Here is a 14,559-nt window from a genome sequence, read left to right on the forward strand (position 1 = left end):
CAGTATCTAGTGGATATATACTCAAATTTCTTTCATGCCAATATTTGGCCTTTAGATCAAGTGCTAAAGATTCAAAGGAAGAAAGAAATCTGGAGGCAAATATTTCTGTAAAACAGATACCCACATGGCAAGATATCTCTTTCAAATAATTCAGAATTTCTTATGTTGTGAATATGCATAGTTTTGAAGTATATTTATTTTCACATAAACTGCCTAGCTGCAGTGTAAAGGAGATTTTTTTTTCCCCAAGACTGAGAGAGGCTTTGTAAACACCAAAACTTATTATGCCTTCTTCAGCTTAGAAGAAAAAAATGTTCTGGGAGACAAGATAGCTCTGACCTATAAGATAAAATCATTTATGACATCAGTGCATAGCCCCCCCATCCCCACACCCCCCCCCAAAAAAACCTAATATTTGTAGCTAAATTAAGCTCAAGTGATGTGTGAGTTCTTATGGTAAAAGAAAAAAACCCATTTCACATAAATTGGGTCAACACAGCGACAAAATAACTAAGTATAAGGTGTAAAGTAGCCAGTTCTACTTGATACATAACAACCATTTAAACAGATGGCTTTAACTGAGTGAGCCAGGATATCAGCTGTGCCCTAACCAGCCACAAGTGTACATGCTTAATATTCTAGAACATTTCCTGATACACCTTTCCCTCTGCTTTATATAAAACCAACATAAGAAGTTCTGAAGTATTTTGATAAAGAAAATGCTCCTGCTGTTTTGACTCTCAGAAGAGATTTCTTTGAGTAACCCGCCACCTGGTGGCAAAGTACATATCTTGTAGGAGAAATAATTTGTTTTTAATTTTACAGATGTTAAAACATTTCAGTAATCCTTAAAATTAGAAAGTTTTGCATTAAAACAAAGCAAAGCAAATTTTAAAATGAAAAAAGTACATTCCTTATGCCAGGTTAATTAAAAACAGATATCTCTGAGAAAGACATCTGGATTTTGGACAAAACAAGTCACTGACCTTTATCATCAAACATGAGAAAGACAGAATTTTCATTAAATCAAGATGTAAAAAGCAGGGTGACTCAAGATGATCCATTTGGAGAAAAGTTAACAAAGTTCCATATTGTCCGCACTATTAATAATTGCATGGGATTGCAGGAATAAATTAGGGATATCCCAGGCAAATGGGGAAATATATTTCTTCTAAATTGGTTTCTGGGGTTCAGCCTGGAAAAGATGTGAATACATTTTAGAGTAGAGACCATGTGGTAAGAAATTAAATGCATTTAAAAGGAATAAAATTCTTTCAAAGCACTGGCAGGAGGAATTTGCATCTGATTGGAATTTTATTTGAGAAACTAAGTTTGAAGGGAGATGCCAAACAATTCAAGAGCTTGAATAGCCACCATCTGGGGGCAATGAACATGACTTGCATAAGGTCAACTCAGTTTGAAATGCTGTCCTACGGACCGACTCCGTGGCTCTGGGGAAGGTTGTCATGGGACTAAATGCTGTCATGGAACTGAATGCAAGAAAAACGTAGGTGGCTTCAGAGCTGAAGTGGGTGATGGCAGGACTGTGGTGGGATCAGAGGTGGGAGTCAGTCTTCAGTATCTCCATCTCCTTGGACTTCATGGAGGATTGCTGGCCCAGTACCAGTGCTCCTGGATGGAGATTATTTGGAGTATGTTTTAGTACCACATTCTGTCCACAGTCTCCAATTCTTCAGTGCCCATTAACTCTTCAGTATAGAAGTTTCCAGCCTCCTTCCCTCATTATGTCACAGAACTACCCTTAACATAATCACCACTGACCTTCAAATCAATAAATTCAATGTATGCATTTCAGCCTTCAACCTACTTAACCTTTGTGCAATAGTTTACTACCCCCTCTCTTTGGAGCCCTCTCCTCAAGTTTCTGTTTCTTTTTACCTTTTCTCTAGTGGGGCCCTCTTGGTTACCTTAGCAGGCAGCTCTTCTTCCCAATATCTTAATGCTTGATATTCCTCAAAGATCTGCCCTCCATGTAGCCCCTCACTGTATTGTAATGGTTTGTAAACATCTGGATTTTGTTGTTGTTGTTGTTTGTTGTTTTTCATTTTTTAAAAAAATCAGCCTTGAGCCTTCCACATACAAAATGTTTGTTTTGTACATTTTCATTTCCCAAAGAACCTAGAGTGTTTCTTAGTAATAAGGAAGGACCTAGAGATCTTGGCCAAAGGCAAGAAATGACAAAACTGGCGAGAAAGGTATGGAGGTATCTCTGGCTGTAATGTTTCCATGCTGACTGAGGAGTTAAAATAAGCAAACAAAGAATAATTCCAGAGTTTATTTCTACATTATGGTTTTTCAGGAGGAGAACATCAAGACAAAACAAAAAATAGGAATGTGGATATAAAACTGTATTAATTCAACATCCCAGACCATCTCTAACAAAGCCTAAGACCAAAATTCTGACTTTATTTCTTTAGAATGGATGTAGATTTATGAGAAAATTGATAATACAGAGTTCTATCCTCACAGCTTCCCCTATTACCATCTTACATTTGATTCAAGGGGAAGATGGCCAGTGTCTCATTGGAGGGTTCTTTAGCTTAGAGGAATCCAAGCCATCCTAAATGGCCACCCTAAGTCTTAATATCTCAAATGATTAACAAGTAATAAAACACACTCAGAAATATATCTACAAAAGCGAAGCCCCTGATAGATCTAGTTCACATGGGTTCTTGAACTAGACAAAGATTAAAATGGCTCCCGTGGTTTATTTAAGGGGGCACATCAAAGGCAGGGTTCAAGGGTGGAGTCTTGCTTTGTAATGTCTTGCAGTCAGGTTGATTGACATCTTGGAAGGTCACACCCATCTCAGGTGTTGTGTGGGATCCTAGGCAGAGCTTGAGTGGGAAGTTCACCTGCATCAGGCAATCAGTTCCTAATGGGGGTGTGGGGTGAGAGGAGTGGGAGGTGAGGTGCCCTAAGGAGGTTTCAATGCCAGACCTATCCCCTCAGAAGGCTATCCTAAATGGCCACCTTAAGTCTTAATATCTTAAATACTTAAGCCACCCTAAATCAACAGTCCATACACAGCCCATGGATGGCTCGTGACACATTAGCATATTTGTCACCATGATGAATGAATACTGACACATTATTATGAACTGGAATCCACAGTTGATTCAGATTTCCTTAATTTTTACCCAATTTCCCCTTTCTGTTACAGAATCTCATCCAAGACACCTTATTACATGTAGTCATCACATTTCCTTAGGCTTCTTTTGGCTTTGAGAGATTTTTCAGACTTTTCTCATTTTTTATGACCTAGCCGTTTTGAGGAGTACTGGCCAGTTATACTGAAGGATGCCCATCTAATGGAATCCGTCTGATATTTTTCTCATAACTGTACCAGGGGTTATATTTAGGGGGAGGAAAATCACAGAGGTAAAATGCAGTTTCATCATATCATATCAAAGGTACAAGGGTTCATACTGTCAGTTTGATCTATCACTTTGGTTGATCTTGATCACCTAGCTGAGGTAGTATTTGCCATATTTTCCCATTGTTGATCACTCTCTCATTGACCTTTGGAAGGAAACTACTACACACAGTCCATACTTAAGGAGTAGGAAATAAAGCTTCCCCTCCTTTAGGGAAGAATATTTACATAAGTTATCTGGATATCTTCTGTAGAGGAGATGTGTCTCTTTGCTCCCATTTATTAATTTTTTCAATAATCTATTTATACCAATATGAATTACTATATATTTACTCATAATTTGGATTGTAATCCAATATTACATTATTTTCTTGCTCATTCCACTTCTTTTTCTTTCCTTTGGATTGAACCCAGAGGTGCTTTGCCACTGAGTTATATCCCCAGCCCTTCATTCTACTTCTTGCTAAAGTTTGGTCACTAGGACTTCTTTCACTTGAATCTTGTCTCTTTGACATAGTCCATCAATGTGGGATTTATTTATTATTTATTTAGTTATTTCCACTTCTTTACTTTCTGACTCCACAAAATATCCCAGGCTCATTTTGTAGATTTCTACTATAGTCCTAGAATCAGGTATTTCTCTAAGGATTGCTGATTTCTTTTCTCAAAGAATGGTATTAGAAACCTAAATCTCAGGCTGGGGTTGTAGCTCAGTGGTAGAGCGCTCGCTTAGCATGTGAGGGGCCCTGGGTTCGATCCTCAGCACCACATAAAAAATAAATGAATGGAACAAAGGTATTGTGTCCGACTAAAGTTAAAAAAATAAATATAAGAAAGAAAGAAACCTAAATCTCAGTGCTAGATGTCCTCAATGATACTTGGGTATTATTTCCACTGGACATTTTTAGTTAACAAAGAAAGGAAATGTAAAATAATACTGAGGAATTTCAACACACATTGCTCACCAAAAGATAGGAATCCAGACATAAACTCGGTGAAGACTTTAGATCTGAAAAAATACTATAGAACTTCTTTCTGGAATCCGCCATCCCGCAGGCTTTGCTTCCCTCTGGGCCCAGGTTACTCTGCTGCATCTGTGCTGAAGCTTACCAGGGAGCAGGTGTGGCTGCTGAGCACCAGGATATGGCCTAAGCCCTACTCAGGGCCAGTGTCCCTTATTCCCACTGGCCATCCCGGTGTGGAGCATGTTGGTGGCCAAGACTCTTGGCAGCCTCTCCATCCCCTGTGGCAGCCTCAGCCCCTGCTCAAGTCCTATCTTTCAGATTAGGTTGTCTTGCAAGAGCAGGCCCAGCAGCCCACCGGCGTGGTAGACACATCACCCCAATTGGAGGAGGGGCAGAGCCCGCTGCCCGCGCATGCAAGGTAGGCAGACCTGCGACCTACTGGGAGAACAGGCCCAGTGGCCCGCCAGCATGGTAGACACATCACCCCAATTGGAGGAAGGGCCCAGCTGCCGCCCACAAGGTAAGCAGACCGCGCGTCCCGGAGAAGGGGCCCAGCGGCCTGCCGGCCTAGTTGAAAGATCACCCCAATTGGAGGAGGGGCACAGCCGCCGCCTGCGCCTGCAAGGTAGGCAGACCTGCAACCTGGAGAACAGGCCCAGCGGCCCGCCAGCGTGGTAGACAGATCATCCCTATTGGAGGAGGGGCCCAGCCGTTGCCCGCAAGGTAGGCAGACCACGTGACCTGGAGAAGGGGCCCAGAGGCCCGCCGGCGTGATGGACAGATCACCCCAATTGGAGGAGGAGCACAGCTGCTGCCCGCCCCTGCAAGGGAGACTTTGCAACTATACAAGAGCAATATAAATATATAGGGGGAAAATTCAATAACATAACAGTTTCACCAAGCAGAAAGAAACGTGAGCAGTATAAAAAGACAAGGAAAGAAAGGACCACAAGCAATGCAGGTCAACTCGACTTTAGAAGAGGTAATAGCTGCAGCAGATGGAATTTCAGATAAAGAATTCAGGATTTACATGCTTCAGATGATCTGGAGTATCAAGGAAGACATTAGACAGCAAAATCAGACAATGAAAGATCACTTCGACAATGATTACATAAACAAATCCAAGAAGCAAAAGATCAACTATACGGGGAGATAGAGGTTATAAAAAACAAACAAACAGAAATCCTAGAAATGCAGGAAGCAATAAACCAAATTAAAAACTCAATGGAGAATACTACCAGCAGAGTAGAACACTTAGAAGATAGAACATCAGACAATGAAGACAAAGTATTTCAACTTGAAAAGAACATAGACAGCTCAGCAAGACTGTTAAGAAACCATGAGCAGAACATCCAAGAAATATGGGATAACATAAAGAGACCAAACTTGAGTCATTGGGATACAGGAAGGAATAAAAGTCCAAACCAAAGGAATGAGCAATCTGTTCAATGAAATAATATGAGAAAACTTCCCAGACTTGAAGAATGAGACAGAATCCCAAATCCTAGAAGCCTACAGGACGCTGAATGTGCAAAATCATAAGAGATCCATACCTAGACACATTATAATGAAGATGCCCAACATACAGAATAAGGAAAGAATTTTAAAAGCTTCAAGAGAAAGGAAGCAGATTACATTTAGGAGTAAACCAATCAGGATAACAGCTGATCTCTCAACACAGACTCTGAAAACTAGAAGATCCTGGAACAACATATTTCAAACGTTGAAAGAAAATGGGTTCCAACCAAGAATTGTGTATCCAGCGAAATTAAGCTTCAGGATGGAAGATGAAATTAAAACCTTCCATGATAAACAAAAGTTTATTTGCAGCTAGAAAACCATCTCTTCAAAACATCCTCAGCAAAACATTCCAGGAAGAGGAAATGGAAAATAACAATGAAAACCAGCAGAGCGAGGTAGTAAACTAAAAGAAAAACTAATCAAAGTGGAAAACCAAGTCAAGTTAAATACCAAAAATCAACAAATATGGCTGGAAATACAAACCATGTCTTAATAATAACCCTAAATGTTAATGGCTTAAACTCACCAATTAAGAGACACAGGCTAGTAGAATGGATCAAAAAAAAAAAAAAAAAGATCCAACAATTTGCTGCCTACAGGAGATGCATTTGATAGGAAAAGACATACATAGACTGAAGGTGAAAGGTTGGGAAAAATCATATCACTCATATGGATTTCGGAAACAAGCAGGAGTGTCCATACTCATATCAAATAAAATAGATTTCAAGCCAAAGTTAATCAAAAGGGATAAAGAGGGACACTACATACTGCTCAAGGGAACCATACACCAACAAGACATAACAATCATACATATATATGCCCCAAACAATGGTGCAGCTATGTTCATCAAACAAACTCTTCTCAAGTTCAAGAGTCTAATAGACCACCATACAATAATCATGGGAGACTTCAACACACCTCTCTCACCACTGGACATATCTTCCAAACAAAAGTTGAATAAAGAAACTATAGAACTCAATAATACAATTAATAACCTAGACTTAATTGACATATATAGAATATACCACCCAACATCAAGCAGTTACACTTTTTTCTCAGCAGCACATGGATCCTTCTCAAAAATAGATCATATATTATGTCACAGGGCAACTCTTAGACATTATAAAGGAGTAGAGATAATACCATGCATCTTATCTGATCATAATAGAATGAAAATGGAAATCAACGATAAAAGAAGGAAGGAAAAATCATGCATCACTTGGAGAATGAACAATAGGTTACTGAATGATCAATGGGTTATAGAAGACATCAAGGAGGAAATTAAAAAATTCTTAGAGATAAATGAAAACACAGACACAACATATCGGAATCTATGGGACACAATGAAAACAGTTCTAAGAGGTAAATTCATTGCCTGGAGTTCATTCCTTAAAAAAAGAAAAAAACAACATATAAATGATCTTACACTTCATATCAAAATCCTAGAAAAAGAGGAGCAAAACAACAGCAAAAGAAGTAGAAGGCAAGAAATAATTAAAATCAGAGCTGAAATTAATGAAATCGAAACAAAAGAAACAATTGAAAAATTGACAAAACTAAAAGTTGGTTCTTTGAAAAAATAAATAAGATCGACAGACCCTTAGCCATGCTAACGAAGAGAAGAAGAGAGAGAACTCAAATTACTAGCATACGGGATGAAAAAGGCAATATCACAACAGACACTTCAGAAATACAGAAGATAATTAGAAATTATTTTGAATCCTTATACTCCAATAAAATAGAAGATAGTGAAGGCATCGATAAATTTCTTAAGTCATATGATCTACCCAGATTGAGTCAGGAGGATATAGACAACCTAAACAGACCAATATCAATTGAGGAAATAGAAGAAGCCATCAAAAGACTACCAACTAAGAAAAGCCCAGGACCGGATGGGTATACAGCAGAGTTTTACAAAACCTTTAAAGAAGAACTAATACCAATACTTTTCAAGCTATTCCAGGAAATAGAGAAAGAGGGAGAACTTCCAAATTCATTCTACGAGGCCAACATCACCCTGATTCCTAAACCAGACAAAGACACTTCAAAGAAAGAAAACTACAGACCAATATCTCTAATGAATCTAGATGCAAAAATCCTCAATAAAATTCTGGCGAATCGGATACAAAAACATATCAAAAAAATTGTGCACCATGATCAAGTAGGATTCATCCCTGGGATGCAAGGCTGGTTCAATATATGGAAATCAATAAATGTTATTCACCACATCATTAGACTTAAAGATAAGAACCATATGATCATCTCGATAGATGCAGAAAAAGCATTCGACAAAGTACAACATCCCTTCGTGTTCAAAACTCTAGAAAAACTAGGGATAACAGGAACATACCTCAATATTGTAAAAGCTATCTATGCTAAGCCTCAGGCTAGCATCATTCTGAATGGAGAAAAATTGAAGGCATTCCCTCTAAAATCTGGAACAAGACAGGGATGCCCTCTCTCACCACTTCTGTTCAACATAGTTCTCGAAACACTGGCCAGAGCAATTAGACAGATGAAAGAAATTAAAGGCATAAAAATAGGAAAAGAAGAACTTAAATTATCACTATTTGCAGGTGACATGATTGTATACCTAGTAGACCCAAAAGGGTCTACAAAGAAACTATTAGAGCTAATAAATGAATTCAGCAAAGTGGCAGGATATAAAATCAACACGCATAAATCAAAGGCATTCCTGTATATTAGCGACAAATCCTCTGAAATGGAAATGAGGACAACCACTCCATTCACAATACCCTCAAAAAAAAAAAAAATAAAATACTTGGGAATCAACCTAACAAAAGAGGTAAAAGACTTATACAATGAAAACTACAGAACCCTAAAGAGAGAAATAGAAGAAGATCTTAGAAGATGGAAAAATATACCCTGTTCATGGATAGGCAGAACCAACATCATCAAAATGGCGATATTACCAAAAGTTCTCTATAGGTTTAATGCAATGCCAATCAAAATCCCAACAGCATTTCTTGTAGAAATAGATAAAGCAATCATGAAATTCATATGGAAAAATAAAAGACCCAGAATAGCAAAAACAACTCTAAGCAGGAAGTGTAAATCAGGCGGTATAGCAATACCAGACTTCAAACTATACTACAGAGCAATAGTAACAAAAACAGCATGGTACTGGTACCAAAACAGGCGGATGGACCAATGGTACAGAATAGAAGACACAGAAACCAATCCACAAAATTACAACTATCTTATATTTGATAAAGGGGCTAAAAGCATGCAATGGAGGAAGGATAGCATCTTCAACAAATGGTGCTTGGAAAATTGGAAATCCATATGCAACAAAATGAAACTGAATCCCTTTCTCTCACCATGCACAAAAGTTAACTCAAAATGGATCAAGGAGCTTGATATTGAATCAGAGACACAGCGTCTGATAGAAGAAAAAGTTGGCTACGATCTACATACTGTGGGGTCGGGCTCCAAATTCCTCAATAGGACACCCATAGCACAAGAGTTAATAACTAGAATCAACAAATGGGACTCACTCAAACTAAAAAGTTTTTTCTCAGCAAGAGAAACAATAAGAGAGGTAAATAGGGAGCCTACATCCTGGGAACAAATCTTTACTCCTCACACTTCAGATAGAGCCCTAATATCCAGAGTATACAAAGAACTCAAAAAATTAGACAATAAGAGAACAAACAACCCAATCAACAAATGGGCCAAGGACCTGAACAGACACTTCTCAGAGGAGGACATACAATCAATCAACAAGTACATGAAAAAATGCTCACCATCTCTAGCTGTCAGAGAAATGCAAATCAAAACCACCCTAAGATACCATCTCACTCCAGTAAGATTGGCAGCCATTATGAAGTCAAACAACCACAAGTGCTGGCGAGGATGTGGGGAAAAGGGTACACTTGTACATTGCTGGTGGGACTGCAAATTGGTGCGGCCAATTTGGAAAGCAGTATGGAGATTTCTTGGAAAGCTGGGAATGGAACCACCATTTGACCCAGCTATTCCCCTTCTCGGTCTATTCCCTAAAGACCTAAAAAGAGCATACTACAGGGACACTGCTACATCGATGTTCATAGCATCACAATTCACAATAGCAAGACTGTGGAATCAACCTAGATGCCCTTCAATAGACGAATGGATAAAAAAAATATGGCATTTATACACAATGGAATATTACTCTGCATTAAAAAATGACAAAATCATAGAATTTGCAGGGAAATGGATGGCATTAGAGCAGATTATGCTAAGTGAAGCTAGCCAATCCCTAAAAAACAAATGCCAAATGTCTTCTTTGATATAAGGAGAGTAACTAAGAACAGAGTAGGGACGAAGAGCATGAGAAGAAGATTAACATTAAACAGGGATGAGAGGTGGGAGGGAAAGGGAGAGAGAAGGGAAATTGCATGGAAATGGAAGGAGACCCTCAGGGTTATACAAAATTACAAACAAGAGGAAGTGAGGGGAAAGGGGGAAAAAAAGGGGGGGGGGCGGAAATGAATTACAGTAGATGGGGTAGAGAGAGAAGAGGGGAGGGGAGGGGAGGGGAGATAGTAGAGGATAGGAAAGGCAGCAGAATACAACAGACACTAGTATGGCAATATGTAAATCAGTGGATGTGTAACTGATGTGATTCTGCAATATGTATACGGGGTAAAAATGGGAGTTCATAACCCACTTGAATCAAAGTGTGAAATACGATATGTCAAGAACTATGTAATGTTTTGAACAACCAACAATAAAAATTAAAAAATAAATAAATAAAATATATTTCAAATTAAAAAAAAATAGATTGTCTTGCATGTTTTATATCTCTAGGATACAGTGACTTGTTAGACCTGTTTGGGCTAGAATTGAGAAGAAACAAGTAAAACTAAAGTTGCTCCCAGAAACCCCCAAATGATGGTGAATTTAAAGACTAAAAAATGTGAAATAAAGTGTCTACATTTGAATTATATCAGCTAGAGAAATCATACACTTTTCTTGGTCTTGCATTTGTAAGTAATTTATTTTTAATTTTTTGTTATTATCTTTCTAACGTACATAATTTTTAACTGTTTTTTGTACGTTTTTCTTATTTTTTCATTTGTATGTGCTCCATTTTTCTTTTCCATATTTTTGTTGTCACTCTTTTTTAATCTCACCACTTTTTTCTATATATTTTAGTATTAAATTTAGAATAACTAATGCCTAAATTTGGGGCATTGTACCTTATTATCACTTCTTCACTGGTTAGTGGAGTTGAAAAATTATTTTTAATTTTTTTTTGGGGGGGGCTGGGGATGTGGCTCAAGTGGTAACGCGCTTGCCTGGCATGCGCGGGGCACTGGGTTTGATCCTCAGCACCACATAAAAATAAAATAAAGATGTTGTGCCCACCAAAACCTGAAAATTAATATTAAAAAAATTCTCTCTTTCTTCTCTCTAAAAAAAAGTTTTTGTTTTGCTTAAAAATCAACATGTGCTTTTCTTCTAAGTTTTTGCTATTACTGGTAGTTATTCTTTCCTCTTAAAGTGCTATGTATTTGTGGTCCCACCACTTTTGTCAATGAGTTGGGGTTTTGAATATAGAACATAAACTCTGTCATGGCATATCCATAGAGAAATCTTCCCAACAAAATTACCTACATCTAAGAGGAAAAGAAAAATCTATTTGAAAGTATACAAAAACCTCTCTGAACATTAAAACAGGAAAGAAGAAAGAGCAAGGTACTAGGACACTACCAAAGTTCTTAATTCCCCAACAACTTAATCCACATACTCTGATGTGGAGAATATGCTGAGCAAAGAATTCAAACTATTGTGAAAATAATTTAAGAAATTAAAGGACTAAGAAATAAATTAATGAAGGCAATTCAAGTTTCAAAAGAATATTCCAACAAGGAGATAGAGTTTCAAAAAAAATAACAAAGTAGAAAATTTAAAAATCATAAGTTTTATTAACTCAACTAAAATTCCAAATGGGAAGTATGGCCAATAAACTATGTCAGGAAGAATATTAAGTCTTGAAGACAAGGTAGATGAAGTAGAATTTTCATATAGTACTAAAAAGGAGAGACTTTTAAAACAATACACAATCATTCTAGGATAACTTTAAAAGACCAATTGAAGACTAAGGAATTGAAGGAAGGAGTGTCCATAAGGACTAATGAAATAGAAAACTTATGGTGAACTTAAACCAGAAAAATTTCCTTAATTGTGAGAACAAGTTGGACATCCAGGCACAGAAAACATTTAGAAGACCTGACAGACATGGCCAAAAAAGAACTTCTCAACATCATATTTGGGTTAAAATGACAAAATTCAGAGCAAAGAACGATTTTTACAAATTCAATAGAGAAGCACCAAGTTATTGATAAATGTTAATGTAGCTGGATAACTCTAAATGCCAGCAGAACATGCAATAATATACTTTAAGCACGGAAAGAAAAACACTGTAGTGGCACCTCCTCCTCCACAAATGCATCTTAATTAAGCTTCTCCAGAGACCCTAACCACAATTTTTCTTTTTAACAAAATATCAGCAAGGATCTCTGCAATAGGGCTCAACTATACTTACATGCTCTATTTCCTACTGCTCAGCTCTGTCATACAAAAACTAAATTTAACCACAAACCTAATGGATGTACTCTGCTTTTGTGGTATAATCTGCAAAATCCCAAACTGTTCTAATGTTATTTGTGGTATAATCTGCAAAATCCCAAACTGTTCTAAATGGACAATAGGTACCTTCTGAGAACTCAAAGAAAAAATTACTTTTAGTACACCTCCAAGCACCTCTGCCTACCACTGGGTATAAAGTTCAAAGAATGTCTAGACTTGGCATTAAGAGGGAGAATTTGTTTTAGGTGAAAGCCTCTGCTGGACAGGCTGCAGACAATAAACCTGCTTATGCCAATAAATAAATAAATAAATAAATAAATAAATAAAAATTAAAAATACTATAAATCAAATGGACCTTATAGGCACCTATAGAATATTTCATCCCAAAACAGCTAAATTAAATTTCTTCTTAGCTTCCCATGGAACCTTCTCCAAAACAGACCCTCTTTTAGGACACAAAGCAACTCTTAGCAAATACAAAAAAAATGAATATCATTCCTTGTATCTTATTGATCTTAATGGAATGAAATTAGAAATCAACACAAAAACAAACCCTATGGAAACTATATAAATACATAGAGATTGAACAATACACAAAGAGGTGGTTCTTTGAAAAGATAAACAAGGTTGATAAACCCTTATCCAAACTAACTAATATAAAGAGAGAATACCCAAATAAACAAAATTAGAGATGAACAAGGAGAAATCACCATGGACATAAGAGAAATCCAGAGGATCATTAGGGTCCACAGGGTCTATTTTAAAAACTTATACTACAAACCTAGAAGAAATGGGTAAATTTCTAGACACATACAACCTGCCAAAATTAAATCAAAAGGACACAGAAAATCTAAACAGATCAATAATTAGCAATGATATTGAAGCAATAATGCCTTCCATTAATAAATAAACAAATATATAATAATAAAGATAATAAATGAAAATTAATAAATAATAAATAATAAAGCCTTCCAAAAAAAGAGAAGTCTAGGACCAGAGGGATTCTCAGCTGAATTCTACAGACCTTTAAAAAAGAATTAATGCCAAAGTTTCTCAAATTACTCCATGAAAAGAAGGGGATGGAACACTTCCAAATTCATTCTATGAAGCCAGTATTACTCTCACCCAGACCAAATAAGGATTATATCAATAAAATAAAACTACAGACTAATGTCCCTGTTGAACTTAGATGAAAAAAATTCTTAATAAAATATAGCAAATCGTATCCAATACCATATTCAGAGATTGCACATTTTGACCAAGATGATTTCTTCCAGGGTTGAAGGATGGTTTAATCTACACAAATCAATACATGTAATTTACCACATAAATAGAATTAAAGGTTAAAAATAACATAGGCATCTCAATAGATGCAAAGAAAGCCTTTGATAAAATTCTAGCACCTGTTCATGATAAAATCACCAAGGAAGGTAGGGTTAGAAGAAATTCTATCCAGAGCAATTAGGCAAGAGAAAGAAATAAAAGAGATAAAAATTGGAAAGGAAGGAGTCAAATTATCACTGTTTGCAGATGATATGATCCTATAATTAGAAGATCCAAAATACTCCAATAGAAGACTGCTCAAGATAATAAACAAATTCAGAAAGGAATCAAGTTTACAAAATTATCTACAAAAATCAACAGCTTTCCTATATACCAATAATGAATCTGCTGAGAAAGAAATCAGGACTATAATCACATTAACAGAGGCCTAAAAAAAATTACCCAGTAACATCTAACCAAGGAGGTGCAAGACTTCTAGAATGAAAACTATAGAACATTGAAGAAAAATTGAACAAGACCTCAGAAGATGGAAATACTTCCTATGTTCATGGATAGGCAGAATTAATATTTTAAAATGGTCACATTACCAAAAAACTATAGATAGATTTAATGCAACCAATACTAATAACATTTTTCACAGCACTAGAAAAAAGCAGTCCTAAAATTTATTTGGAAGAATGAAAGACTCAGAATAGTCAAAGCAATTCTAAGTTAAAAAACAATGCTGGGGGCATCACAATACCTGGCTTCACTACAGAGTGATAGTAACAAAAACTGCATGGTACCTGCATAAAA

General features: G+C 36.8%; 1 non-coding gene across 1 annotated transcript; it reads left to right on the forward strand.

The window, feature by feature from the left end:
- Positions 1–4,095: 4,095 nt before the first annotated feature.
- Positions 4,096–4,168, forward strand: Trnaa-agc (transfer RNA alanine (anticodon AGC)). Its single transcript has one exon. It is a non-coding gene; the product is annotated as a tRNA-Ala (tRNA).
- The last annotated feature ends 10,391 nt before the right edge of the window (positions 4,169–14,559 follow it).

Source organism: Marmota monax, unplaced genomic scaffold (assembly GCF_021218885.2).
Source record: "Marmota monax isolate L192 unplaced genomic scaffold, Marmota_monax_Labrador192_F-V1.1 WCK01_AAM20220418_F8-fsc00022, whole genome shotgun sequence".
Taxonomy (NCBI): Eukaryota; Metazoa; Chordata; class Mammalia; order Rodentia; family Sciuridae; genus Marmota; species Marmota monax.